The sequence below is a fragment of the Aphelocoma coerulescens genome, chromosome 2 (genome assembly GCF_041296385.1).
Source record: "Aphelocoma coerulescens isolate FSJ_1873_10779 chromosome 2, UR_Acoe_1.0, whole genome shotgun sequence".
NCBI lineage: Eukaryota > Metazoa > Chordata > Aves > Passeriformes > Corvidae > Aphelocoma > Aphelocoma coerulescens.
Window position 1 is genome coordinate 147,733,961 of NC_091015.1, and position 18,534 is coordinate 147,752,494.

At 36.2% G+C, this 18,534-nt stretch overlaps 1 protein-coding gene across 26 annotated transcripts in view; it reads left to right on the top strand.

The window, feature by feature from the left end:
• RIMS2 (regulating synaptic membrane exocytosis 2) overlaps positions 1-18,534 on the top strand; it is a 455,072-nt gene that overhangs the window by 62,064 nt on the left and 374,474 nt on the right. The window lies entirely within an intron of this gene.

Below are 18,534 nucleotides of genomic sequence, written 5' to 3' on the forward strand. Positions count from 1 at the left end.
AGGTGAATGCCTTGTAAGTTCGTGTGATAAAAGAAATATTTTCTTTTGAACTCATGCATAACTGGTTTAAAGCACGCATATAACTTGTTAATTATTTTCCAGGCAGAATCAATGTTCATTCATTTTTTAATGCATATATTTAAGTGGACCTTTATACTTGTGGGTCATGAAAGATGTGATGTTTTTTGCGAATACGTAGTGAAAAATTTTCATGAATTAAAATGGAAAAATAGGGCATAAAACTGATATTCTATAAAGCAATGCATTATTCTGAGCTCTCTTTCTGCTATTCTCACTTAAGGGCTTATAAAATGGTATAAAATATTAATAGTGAATATTTTATTTTTTGTTTATTGTTAGATACTGGCAATATTACAGTTTGTTCACAACACCTCAGTATTTTGTATTCCCATTTTCCTTAACTCAGCAAAATTTTTTCTGCTTACCAGCGTTGTACATATGAAGCATATGGCTTTCAAGAAACTGAAAATACTATATGGGCAGTGTAAACAGATGAGTTATAGTTAATAAAAGGTATTTATAAATTGTAACTGTTATTGTGGAAGGATTTTTTTGAATGGTGATCTCTTTGGGAACCACTTTTGTTCAGTGTTTTTATTATATAATTAAGAAATTAATTAATTTGTATACTCACTGAATGTATAGATACACTTCTCCCAGTCTTGTGCTAACACCTGAAAACCCCAAGATATGGTTATGATGTTTTGATGCCATTCAAAAGGAAAAATGCAAAGTGATGTTACGTAGAGGTAGTTTATGTGGTTGACACAGGACAAAGAAAAATGGTGTAGGGTAATGTTCTTTGGCAGAGAATCAGGGAGCCATGATAGTATGTAAGCTGAGCTGTAGCCAGTATCCTGAAAGAGATTAATGTCATACAGGAATGTACAGACACTAGCCAGAAAGCACTGTGAAGATGTTTTCACACCGCTAGGCTTCGGTAAGACCTCACTGGAGTAGCATGCCCTTCAAAAATTATGTGGAGCAGTTGTAATTCAGTGCAGAGTAATAGGAATGAATAATTAGGTGTCTAAAAAATGTGGTATGTATTAAGAAAGAATCAAACACATGAGTTACTTTAACCTCCCGAAGAGAAAATCCCAGGGAATGAAGGAGATGGACAAGTCTTTAATTATACAGAACGTTGTTGAAAAATTGAAGGAAATTATCGCTCTTCCATTTTCATCTCATGGTGAAGCTGAAAGAAGTAAACTTAAATTGAATTAGGGAGGACTGAACTTCGCAGAGAGAATCTTTTAATGGAAAGAAAACTTAAAATGCTTCCATACTTTATTTAGGACTTGTGTGGAAGCTGTGGAAATCTTAAGGAACAGGTTTGGCAAATATCTGTTAGAAGAGGCAAAAGTGTAGCTGGTCCTGTGCTGGGACAAGAGAATGGTCTAAGTGACTTTTAAAAGTGTCTTCCAGCACTTTTTATTTGTGATAATTTCATTAGTATATTAATTATTAGGATTTATTTTTGTGATTATTGTAAATTTTCAGGGAGAAAATTGAACAGAAATACTAACGGTACAACTCTAAAATTTTCTTTTTCTGACATTAATGGCTTGCAAAGAATTTTGTACCAGGGAACGCTGTGGGACACTGGGCAGGAGAATAAATGTCTGGAGAAATTTTTACCACTATTCGTACATACTGGAGCATTTTCCACTTGAAATCACTGTCAGTATCTGAGTCTAATTTCAATATATATCTGATTGTCCGCCTTTGCTGATGAAAAAGTTTATTTACAGTGAATCTGGGGAGGACTAAATGTGGTGAGAGGAAGCAGAATAGTGTCTGAAAACAAGGTATCATGTTACAGATTTCACTTTTGCTCTGGAGAAGTTATTTTTGTAGAACCATTGACCATGTGCCCTTACGGGCAGAGGTAGGATTAGTCTGACGCTCTTGGACACGAATTCTGTACTGCAAAATCACAGAATGGTTGAGGTTGGAAAAGACTTCTGGAGGTCATCTTGCCCAACCCCCCTTCTCATGCTGGATGATCCAGGGCCATTGTTTACAACTGTGTCTAGCTGGATTTTGAATATACCCAGGGATGGAGACTTTAGAAAATCTCTGGGCAAGAGATAATGTGCTAGTGCTTGGTCACCCCTAGAATGAAGTGTTTTCTTCTGCTCAGAGGGAACTTTCTGTGCTTCAGTCTGTGCCTATTGCCTCTGATCCTGTCGCTGGACACTGCTGAAAAGAGCCTGGATCCATTATCTTTGCACCCTTCCTTCAGGTATTATCCTTCAGATAAGGTTCCCTCCCTGAACTTTTTCTTCTCTAGGCTAAAAAGTTCAAGCTCTCTGTCTGTCCTTACGTGAGAGATGCTTCAGTCCCTATCTTTTTGGCGTTTTGCTGGACCGTCTCCAGTACGTCCATGTTTCTCTTTAACTGGGGAGGCCAGAACTGGACAGAACTTCAGGTGTGGCTTCACCAGTGCCGAATAAAGGGCAGTGTCTCCTCCTTCTGCCTCATGGTAATGGTTTTGCCTAATACAACTCAGAATGCCATTCACTTCCTTTTCCTCAAGGCAAGCTGGCTCACATTCAACCACGACTTCCAGGTCCTTTCCTGCAGAGCTGCTCTCCTTTCCTCCAGAGCAGTTCCCAGCCTGTACTGGTGCATGTGGTTCCTCCTCAGGTGCAGGACTTTGCACTTTGCCTTGTTGAACATTGTGAGATTCTGATCAGCCCGTTTCTCCCAGCCTGTTAAGGTCCCTCTGGATTGCAACAGAACCCTTGGGCATATCAGCCACTCCTCCCAGTTTGGTGTCATCCACAAACTTGCTGAAGGTACTCACTGCTCCATCATCTACATCAGTAAGGTATTGAACAGGAGTGGACTCAGTATTGACCCCTGGGATAAACCTCTAGGAACTGGCCTCCAACTAGACTTTGTGCCACTGATCTCCCCGCTCTGGGCCCAGCCATTTAGCCAGTTCTCAGTCTACTTCAAAGTCTGCTCATTCAGTCTCTACTTCATCAGCTTCTCTATGGGGATGTTATGGAACACAATGGGAAAAGCCTTACTGGAGGCAAGACAGACAATATTCACTGCTCTCCCCTCATGCAGTCATTCCATTGTAGAAGGTCATTACATGGGTTGAGCATGGCTCCCCCTTGGTAAATGCCTCCTGATCACTTTTTTGTATTTCATGTTCCTAGAGATGGTTCCCAGGATTAGTTGTACCATCACTTTCTCACGAATCGAGGTGAGTCTGACTAGTCTGTGGTTCCGTAGATCCTTATGCTTCTCCAAGGTGGAAGTGACATTTTCTTTCCTGCAGATGTTAGGCACCTCTCCCAGTTTCTGTGATTGTTCTGATATTGAGAGTGGTCTTGCATGTCTTGTCTTGATGAAGAATACTTTTATCTCCAGCACATGTGTACTTCATAATGAGTTTTATCAGCAGTGTTTGAGATATTTCCATATTTTAATCCTTACAGAGTAGAAATTCTTAGCTGCCCCCTGAGGCAACTGCTTTTGATGCTCAACAATCAGCCTACCAATTTTTATTTCTTCAGATTCATAAGGTATATATTTTGTAAGAGTTGTATTCAGGTTGTTCCTCATTAGGATATGGTGGCCTTGTGCCTAAGGGTTTGACTTGGAGCTTATATTTTTCTTTTGCATGAATCTTGGAATGTTATGTAATGGTGTTAAGCTCCAATCACAATAAAGGAATTGCCATGCTAGAAGGCACTGTTGTAATATCGTATGTTGGCAGTGCCCAGCAATGAGTACCCAGAACACACATAAGGAGAAGGATATGCATAGCCTGGTTCTGGTACAGGTATTTTAGTGACTTCCTGAGGCAGTGGCTGCACGCATACTGCTGGGTTTATTTCCTGGCAATAAGGAATCTGTTTGCCATAGTTATTTGCAATCCTGTTTTAAACCTATTTATATTCCTGGTTTCAGAACTTGGTGAAAATGAATTCTACAATTTAATTATCTGTATAGAGAAGTTGTCACCCTCTGTCTGCTTTAAAACTACTTCCTGATATTTTCAATGGGAATTGCTAATTTTGTGTTATATAATTTGTCTATGCTATGTATAACCTTTAAACATTTCTGTTATGTTCCATGAAGTCTATTATATTTCATACAGTTATCCCTTTCAGCTGCAGAGTCAGAGTTTTTCCTTCTGTGATAGGAACTGCTTCCGGTCATCCTTGTTGTCTTTTCTCCTTTTAAAAGCTCTATTAGATCTTTTTTAGTTAACAGTGATCAGTGTCACAGTATTCAAGATATGAGAGCCCTGTGGTTTTATGCAGTGGTTTAGGAAAGAAAGTTTCTAATGTTTGTTGCTTAAAGACATCCAAATATTGAAAAGATGGCAGGATTTTTTCCCTTTTCCCATAAACAGTTTTGTTTATTTTCAGGCTGGAAGTTTGGTTGCTTGCTAAGAACCGTAATTGGTCAATCATTTAATTTAACAGCAGAAATGTGTACTGAAATCTCTAGAAGTTTTGTGTTATGTAACATAAATAGAAGTAAAAAATAATATATGATTGAAGAATGGAGTGTTTCCATACATATATGCATATAGGTGTAAGGTGTTGCTTAGTAGACAATACAGGCTGCAATACATTAACATAGAGCAGCTCCTAAAAGCTTTGTGGGAAGTATTTTCTCTCTAATTTTTGCAATTTGTCAGGGTTTGTGAATGTCACAGGCTGTGGCACTACTAATATGCTGACAACATCCTGATTTGAACTGCTTTCCTAAAGAAATACAGTACCCCTAGAGGGATGACAGGTTGTCTGAATGAGATAAGCAAATAGATTTAGAAAATGCTGGCTTAAGCTTAACTTAAACAAGACAGAAGGGATACTCTTGTAATAAGAGGAAAGCACATTAAGCCTGCAGCTGAATCAGTGACCTCAGTTTCCAGTGGAACATTTAGGACAGAGGCAAAAGGTGTTCTTCCAAAACATAGAGGCTATACACTCATTTTGGCACTAACTGTAAGCCTAATGAATGCTTTCATTTTTATTTGCCAAAAATGAATTGTGCATTTCATTCTGTGAAGAACTGATGATGAAGATCATGCATCAATTTATATAATGTCTATCAGATCTTGTATTAGGAAGGTCAAAACTTCTAGAGAAGATCAGGCCCCAGCTTCTGTGCACAACTGGCTTGACACTATTTATGATAATTTAATGTTGTTGTCCTTAAAATGACTGGGCATGTTATATTCTGGGAGTAGCAGTGATGTGAACCCTATTTTATGTGCAATATTAATACTTCCAATTAAGATTATTCCAAGAACTGGCATAAGATGGTTTTGAATTGCTAAATGAAATCTGAACCTTTTTCTTTTTTCCTAATTTGTCAGGGACTAAACTGGCAGAGGAGTGGCTTTTATTGCTGAGGCACTCTGACTAAGCTGTGGTGAAAATATGAAAAAAAGTAGGTGATCATTAATTCTTGGAAATATAGATCTACATTGTAGAGGCATCTGGTTTTTTTTAAATTTAGAAATGACTATTCAGTGCACACATGGCTGCTACTATGTATAGAGTTTTTTTCACAGATTATCTATAAATTGTCAACCATTCATGGTACATAAGTTTTTATTTATGGCAATTTGAGGGAAATTTAAGTTTGCGGAAGTAGCTTTTTAATAATTGTTGTTTTTTTTCTTTTAACCAAGAAAATATTGTCATAAGCAACACATTCTTACCTTTCTTAAAAAGTTTCTATTTTAAAAAATAATCTCTTAGTCACATTTGTGGAAATTACTTGGCAGAGACTAAGCAAAAGAAAAGAAAAGAGGGTATCTTCTGGTTCTTATGTTTTGTTTGCAGGTTGATAGAAAATTTTATCAACTTTTTTTAATACTTTCGTCTTTCTCTTTAAGCAGGGAACAACTGTCTTCTCATAATTGGATAAAAAATAAAAATGTGTGATATTACATTAGTGAATTGTGGTCAGGTTCATGATTCTCACAGTGAACATAACAAATACCAAAATCTGAACTTCCATGGGGTGTCTATTATCTCAATCAGTTTGCGTGGCATGCTTTATGTCATTATTTGCCCTCTGGTAATTTTTCTTATCGAAATAATATTCCCATTAGGAATATAAGGCCAGCACAAAAACTTTATGCTATGAAGCAACAGTTAGGGTGCTTGAAGCTGAAGGGAAGATTGGGATTTCAGCAGTTCTACAGCCTTCCTGCATAGACAGAATCCTAGTCTGAAACCTAAAGGTGAAAACCAGAATGTACAGCCAGGCTGTGCTTGGTGTATGTAGGGTCCAGTTAGTTGAGACAATTCCTTTTAATAACACAAAAGTTGTTTTCATAGACATCTTCTTCAAACTCAAGATTTCTGTTTTTCTAGTTTAAAGATTTTCTGATCTCTCTCTGGCAAGTTCCCAATGTATTTTCTTTTGGCTCTCTGGGCTGCTCCACTCTGTTACAGTTTTCCCCACCATGGATATTTGTTATTTTGTTCAGTATTTTCTGTATTCTTAACATTTTAAATTTAAGTTAATACAATTGGATTTGAAGAATAGGTCAACACATTATAGCCTTTTCTGCATTATCTAGTTTAAAAATATGTCAAAATAGATGCTTATAGGTTAGTGTTCTTTTTTGGTAGAGTTTTCCAAGAGAAAATAATAAGCTTAGCAGTCAGAATCATAAAATCAAAGGATGTTGGAACTAGTTAGACTTTAATGGAACTGATCTCTCTCTTCCCTAAAGCCATGCTTCTGTGAGTCATGCAGCCACCCTCGTAGTACTGTAAATGTAGGGTATGTTCAGGATGCACTCACACAAGACAGCAGAGTTATGAGTGTCTGTTTTCATCACTTGGGAAAAACAATTATGGCACAGTTAACTTGGGCTTGTTTTGGCATTACAGCTTCTGTTTTCATATGAAAACTGCTGACTTGAGCTTTCTGGTGTGTTCAATGCTTGTAGTTAGGCTCACCTGGTATTATAGGCTAAGAGCCACTTTCTCCAGGAATGATTCTCTAGACCTTTTGCATGAGACTGTAGATCAAAACAGTCCTTTGGTACCCCTCCTCAATATATTTCTCCTTATCACCTTCTTTCAATCTATTTCATCCTCTCAACATTTTACCTGGAAAATCTCAGCATGGCTTTTACCAAAGAGGAATAACCTCCCAGGATATTGAGTATCACACATGAGTAAGGGTATGACTCATGCAAAGGTGCTAACTTGTGTAGTTTTTTGAGAGCAGTATCTTTATCCCAGAATAATTCCCATTTTGGTTTGGTTTAGATTGTTTCCATATAAACTGTTAGTAAGAAAACATGATCAAAAGATACCTTCATTTCTTCTGCTGTACATGCTACTGCTGTACATGCTACTGAGTGATTGTAGTTTTAATGAATGGTAATTTGATATAAAAAATATTCTAAATATTTTTGTTTTGCACTGTAGGTAGAGATATCAAGATAAGAGCATAATGAAAAATGTTGAATAAATATTCAAGAAAGAGGAGAGATTCAGTGATCATGGTTGAATCAATTATAACATCATAACTGCATAAATACCCTCAAGATGTTGGATCAAATTCTTGGAAAATCAACAATTAGGTTCACAAACCAATACCAAATTTCAGAACCAGGAAGCAAGTTCTAAAATAGTTGATGCCAGTAACTCTAGAAGTGGATCTGGTGGATACTGAAGATGTTTGGCCCTTCACAAAGGCTACCTGTGTGGTTTAAACCATACATCTTAAGGTTTGCTACTGAATGCAGGTACTGAGAGTAGTTTGTACCTCTGGAATGACTTCTACAAATGGCCCAGCTGTGGGTAGTGCTGAATGCTAATATGAAGTATTGGGCACTTCCAGCTGCTGGTGATACCAGTGGAAACAGTGATGGTTTTCATACTAAGTTTCACATAGCAGTGGATGTTTTTGCTTACTTGCAGGTTGAAAGCAGAACCAGACCTGTCAGTCAACAGCATCTGGGGAATTCCTGTCCCCTGGAGTCAGGGAACACAATTAGGCTTGCTGAAAATACAATTAGGCTTCCCAGCTACAGAGCTTTTCAGATGAAAGTTCAGTAATGCTGGTTACATGCTTTTAAACTCCCAACTTTTTTCAACAACACTTCTGTATAATTGATAGCTATGAGTTAATGTTGTATTTGTCTTTGGGAGGGTTTATTATCTCAGCTATGTGCTTTTATTTTGATTATTTGCAGTGGTTGATTGTGATAAAATTTCCAGAGTGAGGGTAAGTAAAGTGGTATTATCACTGTTACCTTACTTCTTTGATAAGGAGTAGTTGTAGTATTTGGTCAATTAATTATATAAAAATATAATTAAATATTCATTCCTTTATTGAAGAGGTGTTATGGGGCAGCAAGGCTGGAGGAATGAAACATCTATTTATTTATTTGAGGCAGGAAGGGACTAGACTGATTTAAAAAGGCTGACTACAGGATGTGGAGCTCTGCCATGTTTACCTAGGGAAGACATACTAGATGAGACAATTGTCTTTTATCACCAGGAGCAGATTTTTGCTATTTGGTGGTAGTCTTCACTCTAGTTCTGGTTTTAGAGATTTGAGGACAATTGAACAGCTAGGCAGAACATTCAGGTATGCTCCAAAAGGAGGACAATCCTCAAAATATTTATGTCATGAAACCCTCCATCAGCTCTTCTATTTTACAGATGAATGTATCTTTTTACTTTTTCGACATCATCATTCCCATTTTCTTTTACTTGTGCACTTATGGGTGGCTTTCTGTCATCGTAGTAGAAGTAATTTTGATTTTACAAAACTAGAGACTATACTTATCACTTCCAAAAGATGTTTTTCTGATTATGTTCTGTATAGAGAGAAAGTTGAAGTAAATTCGTAGTGATGTGGCTCCTGGAGTATCTTGGACTCAGAACAAACACAGACAGATGGTGCCAGGGTGAGTTGATCAGAAGCCTGGGGTGAGGAGGAATACTACTGGGTACAAAGTCTCATCTATGAATAATATTAACAGACGGTGAAGATTCTCACAGAGCAAAAAAAGGCACTGTCACAGAAACAAAAATCCAGTTTTTATTGGGGCCTGTTTGGAATTTGGATTTGTCACTAACATGATTCAATGACTCCAAAATTTGAAAGCTGGTCAGTAACTCTAGTTACTCTTTCTACATGTCACCTTTTTCTTATCCTTTAGGAAGTTTTGCATCCATTTATATATTCTCTGGTTCCACAGCTGATTACTAAGAATAGGTTTATTGTCGGAAATGGATTTTCTTGTTTCAGTGTGAGGATATTAAGCAGAGAGGACTTTGATTTTGTCAGCAGGAACACAGTCAGACCTCTAATCTCAGGCATACTTTATCCATGTATACAGACTGTGTCAGAAAACAGCTTTGGGAGAGTTGTGGAGACCCCCTTCTCCCAGTTACGTACCTAAGAGCTAAACATGTTTTATTGTTTCTAGTGCAGTGTTCACCAACAGGGTGAAAATCACTCATATTTGTATGACAAAAATCTGATTAACAGGTAACTTCAGCAACAGCAGCATGTTGTCTGTTTCAAGATTAAATGTGAATTTAAAGTAGCAAGCATACTGTAGTTGTATTTCATCATATCTAGTGATGTTGCTGCATTCTTCTCTTTACAGTATCTATATTGAATCTCTTAAGAAAATATGGTATGTGTTCTGTTTGGAAACTATTATTTAAAAGATTTGCTATTGGATTTGGGAGTTCATTGTGTATATTTCCTAGCTATTACAATAATAATTACCTATGTCCACTAAATGAATATTCTTTCTTTGCTTAGACATGCAACATTGATGAGTTGCAATAATCCTAGGATCACACCTTTACCTCCTCTGGTGATTTGTTCAGGTATTGGCTGTGATATCACAGCCATGCCTTTGCCTCTCTTTTGACTCTACCTTTAGAGGCCAGGGAAAGATGAAAATGAGATGGATATATAATAAGCTGCTTCTTTGGGTGTCCATATTTAACGACAGCTCTTGCTTCCAGTGTTGGCAACCAGCTGTTACAAAGATCCTGTTGTAGCAGCTTAGTTACAATAGCAGAAAGAATTGGAATATATCAGTATTGGTATTGTGTCATCTTTGAATAGTGATGTCTGGTCAGTCCTGGGTACAAAAGACATGCAAAATAAGAATGGCAATTGATTTTGGATGTGATTTATTTTCTACAGGTGGAATTGACCAGGTTTCGCAGTAGGGAAGATAATAAATACTGTTTTTTTCTCCAAATCTTATTCCACAATGTCTATAATTAGGCTAATAGATTTTTTACAAAGTCATGGCAGTTGAGGATACCTCTGTGAGAAAGAGCAAAGGGAAACCACATTATAAAGTAAGGCTTTCCTTCTGCCAGAGTCTGCCAAGTCTGATTTGCATTGAACCCACTCAGGGGTTAGGCCTGCAGATCTTATAATTAAAAAAAAAAAGAAAAAAGGTTTCTCAGCAATTTACATGATGGCATAACAATATGGTAATCTATGTGCCCTGATCAATAATATGAAAAAATAAAATGCATGAACATAAGAACTACAGTGCAGGAGAATAATTGCTTGGTGAAGAGCAGAACTAAGACTTATTCTTCTTAAGTGCATTGTGCTAAAACAAATATGAGTAAAATCTGTTTATATTTAGTACAGTATTCAAGCTTTGTAGGAAAACAGATATTCACAGAGCTGTCAGTGTCCTTTCTCCCTCTGGTAGGTCCTGGGGCCTGCTGCTGCTGCTTCCTTCACTTGGTGGGGTTATGGGCAGCTGAGCCTGGGCAGCAAGCCAGCTGGTGTCCTGAACTTCATTCTCTTACAACCCTCATGTATACCCAGTAACTCTGAGCTCTTAAAGGTTAATTAATAGGCTTTAATTAAGAGGGTAAAGGATTTCAATATAGGATTAAATTCTGATCTTCTCTCTGACACTGATTAGTTGGGTTTTGTACAACTCCAGTTATTTGGAAAATCAAGCATTATCTGTCAGAAATAGTAGTAGATTAACTATTATTTATACAGTCTTTGAAGCACAAGTTGCCTTTTAATAAATACTTTTTATCAAATACTTTTAATCTTAACTGAAGAAATACTGTTGCAACATAAATTGACACATTTTACTTCAGAGAGACAAGTTTGAGTTCAGCGCACTTTTTCAGTAAAGGGGAGGTATGGGGGCATGGATTTAGATATAATTGGTGTGGGGAAAATTGTTAAACACCTTGTTGTTCTAGCACTTACAAGAAGACCCTCCTGCAGGTGAGAACATCTGTCTCTCTGATCTCCTTCCTCATTAAAAAAAAATACATTAGCATGATGAAAGTAATTTGTGTTTTGGCCTTTCTTTCTGTTACTTTAAGAATGTGAGCAGTATGGAAAATTACAGTCTTCTGAGAACTGGCAAACTGTTTCAAGAGGCTCTCCCCCTAGAGTGCTGCTAGCAATGTGGCTGCACTGGTGCTACTTTTACAGTAAGAATACTGGCACAGTCAAAACCAAGAGGTATCAGAAATAATTGCAAATACCATTTCTGGTGGTGATTATTCATCATCAAACGTTGGTCTAGTTTGCTTGGGTGAAGTTGAGACAGCCATACGGTGAGCACAACCAAGACTTGCTTACATTCACTTTCCCAGCATTGCTCACATTTATTTCCTGTTTGTTGGAAAAGGAAAATCATCAAGATAGGAGCACTCCTGTCACAGAAGTAAAAAGATAGGGGTTACTTAATAATTGAAAATGCTCATGAATGTTGTAAACAATGTGGAATGAACTCATTCTAATCATGATACTGCAATGTCGGGAGGTGTTACATTTCGGAGCTGAGGCAGTCTGACCTATTATTTAGTGTGTATTTATTTTGGCTATGTGTGTAATTGTCTAATGAAAAAGTAATTTTTCCTTTCATAGTAAGGATAAAAATATTTATCACGGCACCTTAGTTATTGTTGACATTTCTAAAACTAAATGTGTGAAGTGAATGGCTTTCTATTGTAAGTCAACAGATGATGCAAAAAAAGTAACCCGAGTTACTATGAGAAATACTATCTCTGCTGGAGATGCCCTTTATAAATGTAATAATGTTGCAATGTGCTTAATTGCCAAGAACTGAATTAACCTCTTTTTCAGGAACATTTGGCAAATACCATATAGTTTTAAAAGGAAATTTAGAATAAAGTTAATAAAAATGTCATTTATGAAAACAAGTAAAATATAAGATAAACTGTGAAACTTCTTGTGAGTGAATAATTTAGAGAGAACAGTAATTTTTATACTTTTAATAATAAGGCTGTTTAAAAAATAAAGATCTAGTAATCAAAATGTATATAAATGTGGCTCGGAATCCTTAGAACTGATATTTAATAGAATTCCTAAAATAAGCAGTATCAGCAAAAATGTAGAGATAGTCAAGATGCAGCTAGATTTCTAATGTTTTTACATTAGCATAATATTTCTCCTTCAAAACAGCATTCAAGTGAATCAGGAAGAAACATTTAACTATAAAAATCAGCATGTTTTTTGGATAGAAAAAGTAGAATGATAGGATGCAAATAGACTGTAAAAGAAAACTTTTATGAAAGCCAAGTGTATTTCTAGGAATTTAGATTTCAGGTGGGAATTTTTGTATAGGATATGAAAGTCTGTGTACATCCTGTCTCAAATGTGTATGGAAGATATTCCAATAGGAGTCTTGAGTTTTGCATAAAGCTCATAACATAGTAAGGGTGCTGCAATAGCTGCAAAATAATCCTAATTCTAGATAATAAAGTACTTTTCTGTTAAAAAAAACCCAAAAAACTCATGAGATTTTATTTCCTTTCTGTTCAGCAAGGAGCTCTGACCCTTTTTTACTTTTTTTTTACCTGGGGATCTTTTATGGTTGATTGACTTACTGGTCTACAGACATTTTGGTTTCTGGTTGGGATTCTCTAATAGATAGACTACTGCAAGTGGTGGTAATTGAGAGTGTCATGATTCTAGATGTGGATAATGCCATGCCTGATGAGCTTATTTTACAGCAATATACATGCTATAGATTTTCCCTGTCCATTGTGCCTTCACTCATAGAAATTAAGGACAGATGCTGGTTGTCATCAATATGAGACTGAATGCAGAAAGAAAGGCTCACTGTTCCTATGCACAGTCTGAAAACTCCACTTTCAATTCTCCAAAGTACTTAGCAGTAGTAATACATGATAATATTATGGTATCAGTAGGACTGAAGATTCAAATAGTATCACCTCTTGAAATGTCTCTGATGGTGTCCTTTTTAAAATTCAGTAAAGCTTGAGCTTATGTTGCATTGTTACCCTTAAATGAGAGAGTTCTAAACGTTTTCTTCTGTCACTATTGACTATTTTTCCAAACTTGAAACACAATTGTCTTTGAGACAATTGCGTTTTCCTATCAGAATTGGCAGAAATTATTTAAGTGAAGTTGAAGGTATCTGGATGTAAAGTAAAACATGCAGATTGACTGCTTACATCTTTTTTTTTTGTAATGAGTTAGTTAAAAAAAAATTGACCATAATTATCTGTTATTTTTAATCTACAGTCTTGTAATTTCTTTTACTTACTATAACTGGGATGAAATATAAATGCAATGATGGTGCATATATGCCCAACTTTAAAGGTTCTGGTCTTGTGCTTTGTCACAGATACACTTCCTGGCAGCCTACTTTTACTGTGAGTTCAACTGCTTGCTCCTGATCTTCATTGTCAGCTGAGGCTCAGTTCTTACAGCTTCAGCACTTTATCAAAGCAGCTCCTTTGGGATAGTGTGGATTGCAAACACAGGGACAAGGCCGTGGAACTGGAGATAAAATATTTTAACTGGATGAATGCAGTTGTGGAGTGAACTTGGAGAGTTTCCTTGGAGAGTCAGGCACTTTTTCAATTTCAACTGGCATGGTTAATCTTACTTTAAATGAGATCTAAAATTACCTGGGAGGTGTTGGCCTTGTCACAAGGATAAAGAGCAGAAGGAAAACTACTACCACTGTTGTGTGTAACAGTATGGATTTAGCTTACCCACTTGATGTTTAAACATTAAAACCAGAGCCATACTGATATGTCCAGTGCAGCTGGAGAAGGTAAAGAACTAGATGACAAAATCTATTAAAGGAAAAATGAAGAATTTTTTTAGGGAGAAAGAATTAAAAATTTAACTGAGAATGTTTATTTTAGAGTCAAATGAGAAGAACACAATAGGAATAGACAGACTCACAATGGTTTAAGAAATGATTTTCTAATTCTTTTTTTTTATAACAACATGAGCAGCTATGGAGAATGAGGAAAAATCCCCCAGTGTAATCACCATAATATTTGCATGAAAGTTGTGAGAACTTCTGTTGTAATGTAGGATTTGAAATAAGATCCAGCAAAGAATAGTTAGAATCTTCTCAATTACATTGAAATAAAACAGTGGTGTGAAAGTATTCAAAGGTGTAGAGTAGTTTCCATATGGACTTATGAAGGAACCTTCCTTGTTTACAGGTGATAACTCTCATAACTGTCAGCTATGGAGAAATGAGGGAGCTTTGTCTGAATGATTTGGCCATTAAACTTTTGGAGCAATGTGGTATTATCTTTAATTTTAAATGCCCATATTTCTTATTATCACTAAAGGAGTGTTGGAAAAGATCTTGATACATTGGATGTTTTACTATATTGTGTCTGTTTAAAACTCAGTTGTGACTTTCTAGCTTTATGTCTATTATGGATTGTAAAAGTACAATAAACAATTCAGTGGAAGATGAATTTTAACAAACAAGAAACAATTAGAAAGACACCACTTCTCAGCTTAATCTTGCAGTTAGTTGGAACTGCTGAGGAAAATGTAGAAGTAAATATCTTTGTGTTACTCTGAGGAAAACTGGAAGTAACAGGTATAGCCAGGGGCTACCTACTTCCCTTTTCCTTTTTATGCATCTTGTCTAGCTTTATCTTGCTATCATTAAACCCACACCGAAATATGATAACATTAATTGTGTCAGTCCTTTGTAGTCTATATGTTCATCTTCTTCATGTTCACTTTTTCTTGTGTTCACAGGACTATTGTACTTAGCTATTGTTCTGTGCTCCCCTGTCAACAAAGAACAGTTTCACTGCTGCTAGTAAACAAAGTTAATAAACAAAGGCTGCAGTTTTATTCAATACTGAGCACTATAAAGAGAAAAAAAAATAGGTAAGGTAATCCTGTCTGTTCCAGCTAGGCTTTTTGTCCAGCTGGTGTGTTATCAGTTGATTTATTTACAGAGTCATATCCTCATTTATTAAAATGCAGGGGCTTTTTTCTCCACATTCTTTCTTGTCTTTTTTTTTTTTTTTTTACTGAGTTTCTGAATGTATTAAGTTAAACTAGAGTCAGTGACATGACTTCATCTGTAGTTAAAAATTTATTTAGGGTCATACCAAATTAATTAATTCATTCTGACATCAGGAAGAGTGCAATGGGAGAATATTTTCTATTTTGTGAGGGAGGTCAAATAAGCTGTGAACAAAATGTGATGCAGTGTGACCTGTAAGCCTTTGCAGAAAGCCCTCATAAGTGGGGAAAAGAAAGACTGGATCCAGGCCAACTTGAAGACATCATACTGGGCATGTATTTTACTTCTAAGAATAGCCTGTTACAAGGTTTCCACCAGCAGAGAATATTTGGGTTCATTCTCCAGCCTGAGGCAAATGATGTTAGGTCTTAACAGGACATCTTTACCTTGCTCCCTTACATGGAAAAGAGAGACTGAAACAGAGATCTGGTAGTTTTGGATGCTCATTAGCTCTGATGTAGTTGTCTTTTCCCACCTGAATTATAAGTGAGCAGCAGCACTGGTATAAACCAAGGGCAAGATCATTTAGCAGCCACACTCCTTTCTTTCCATTCTCTTAGCTCTTTTTCTTCTCTTTAGCATTTTAGGCACAGTCAGTATAATTCACTTAGATTTAGAATATATATGCACTTAGATTAAAAATACATGAATTTTACAGTATTTTTTCATGGAAAGCTATCCAAAGATATAATGTTCCATATGTGTGAACTTATTTTAACTGTGTCTGTGCCCTTTTAACCTAGGATTCAGATTTTGGCCATCTTGTGGTGGGGTTTTTTGTTTTTTTTTTGTGAATTCAGTAAGAGTATTATTTTGATAAATAAACGCTTCAGTGATTGAGAGGCAGTAGTATTTTTCTCAGTGTGAAAAAAGATTTCTTTTGTAAGTAAGTAAGTAAATTCACCGTGTTTAGGGCCTTTTTATTCTCTGACTACTCAGTTCTGTAGGCTCTTTAAAGATGTTCTGCACTTGAAATTACCTCACTGTTTCTCTGTGTCTATTTCATGTTAATGAATATCACAGAATAATTAAAGTACATATTCCTTAATAGGTTAGAGATCAGGAAACATGAAACTCATGGTTTTTTTCCTAGGTAGCTCCACCTGTAAACCAACTCAAACCATGATAGGTGAAAAAGCTAAAAATTTCAGATTTGTTTCTACTGACATTTTCAGGAGGATTTACTCTATCTTAAGAAAAAAAGTCACAGTGAAATATCTCGCTATTTGACACTGCTGAACAGGGCTGTGACTGTCATTATATGGCTTATATTTAACCTTCTTTTTCTAAACAAAATACTGAAAATGATCAGAAAAATCTGTCTATTAACTTGTAAAGTGGGGAAAATGCATTTCCCACCTGAAAAAAAACAGTGTGGTATTCATTTTCCACTACATTCTTCACTTACACAGATTAAAAAAAAAAAAAAAAAAAATCAGATTATTTATACTAAGTGCAACTCACAGGAGAGACTATGCACCACAGTTTTGAGATAAGATTGGGAGTTACTGCTTCTGCATAGATTTCTTGGACTCAGGGCTGGTAGAAATTAAAATGAATTGGATTTTATAGTATCTTTCTGTTTTAAAAGGAAGAGTTTGTGAAAATTTAGGTAAAACTGGTACTTTCAGCAGGAATCAAAGTAAGTGCCTCTGACTAGCTCTTTTCAATATCTTGGATTTCTCCTAGTTTTTGTAAATTCCAGGACATAGATTAAAAACTAGCATTTTTACTCTACAGTTGCATTTTTTAAGCCCTTTCAATTTGCATTCTCTGAATGTATTTTTTTCAATCTAAAGTCTAAGCTTAGACATTTCACTTAGATAGGTGCCCCTGAAGTTAAACCTACTGACAGAAGAAAATAGTTAATTTTTATTTGAGGAAAGCAGACAGTTAGAAATAGTATGTCAATTCCAATGAAGTAGTCGAGATTTTGCCAGCAAGAAAGTTAAAGTGCTGTGAATTGAGCAAATGTTTGTAGAGATCTCTGCTCACTTCTACTTTCTGTCAGTATTTCATTTTCACTGACTTGAAAGCTGAAAAGTCTGTATTGTGACTGGCTTTAATACAGTTGTGTTATCTGCCTGGGTATGATAACCCATTAGTTTCAAATAGAATTGGATGTGAGGTTTTTGTTTCAAGTTACATTTGAGTCTTTGGTTACTTAAAAATTTTTCTTTATCTGGTAGACTTAAAGCAGAATCATGGTCTTCTGAAGAGGAGTTTTGTGTGATGCCCTTTCTCATTTCAGTTGAATATTGGAAAAATCATAATTTTTCAATTAAGAAAGTTCTATTTTGCATTGCTGAACATTGTTTTGTCTTTTTTTTTTTTCTGCCTCTACATATCCATATCAAAGCGTAAACTCATGGTTTTTCTGCCCTTTGCACTACACAGAGTTGAAAGCAAATGTGAGTTCATTGGTAAGACTTTGAGAGTTAGCTATTCTCACAGTAATTTATAAAGACCTGGGTTTTTTTCTGTCAGTAAAAGTGGTCACTGTTTTTCTTTTCAGCACTGCTAAGCCAAATAGTTGCTGTTGAATATTTTCCTTATGATTCTGCTTGGGTTTATACTTCGTATCTCTTGTCTGATTCCATAAAGCCCTTTCCAATTACATAACAATAGAAATGTTCTTGAAAGAGCATCTCTGAACTGACCTCCCTCTCAAAGCATGGCTATTACAAAGACTCAGTTAAGACAACTGGAGCTCTATCTGGGCAAGTTTTGAAAAGCTCCAAGCATAGTGATCCTACAGTGTCTTGAGACAACTTTTTTCAGTGCTGCATTGCCTTCCAAATGAACTTGCTTCTCCTAATGCTCAGCCTGAACTTTCTAATGAAGTGCCATTTTAGTGCCTTTTGCTCCTTGATTTGGATTTGGATTTGGATACCAGGAAGAATTTGGCTCTGTAATTTTTCTTTTCAGGTAACATTTAGATTAGATAGCTAGTTTCAGACAGGTTTTAGATCATGTCTTAGTCCATTCCTCTTCACTGGATTGAGCAAAGACATAATCTTTTTTTTTTTGTGGACAAACTGGGCTTGACAAATGTGTCCAATTTGTCAACATCCATCATCAACAGGCAGACACCAACCTGTGCACAATAGTCCAAGTGCAGCCTTGACAGTGCCAGTCAAAGGCAATAAATAGCTTCCCTTGATGCTGCTCATACTCTTGCTAATATG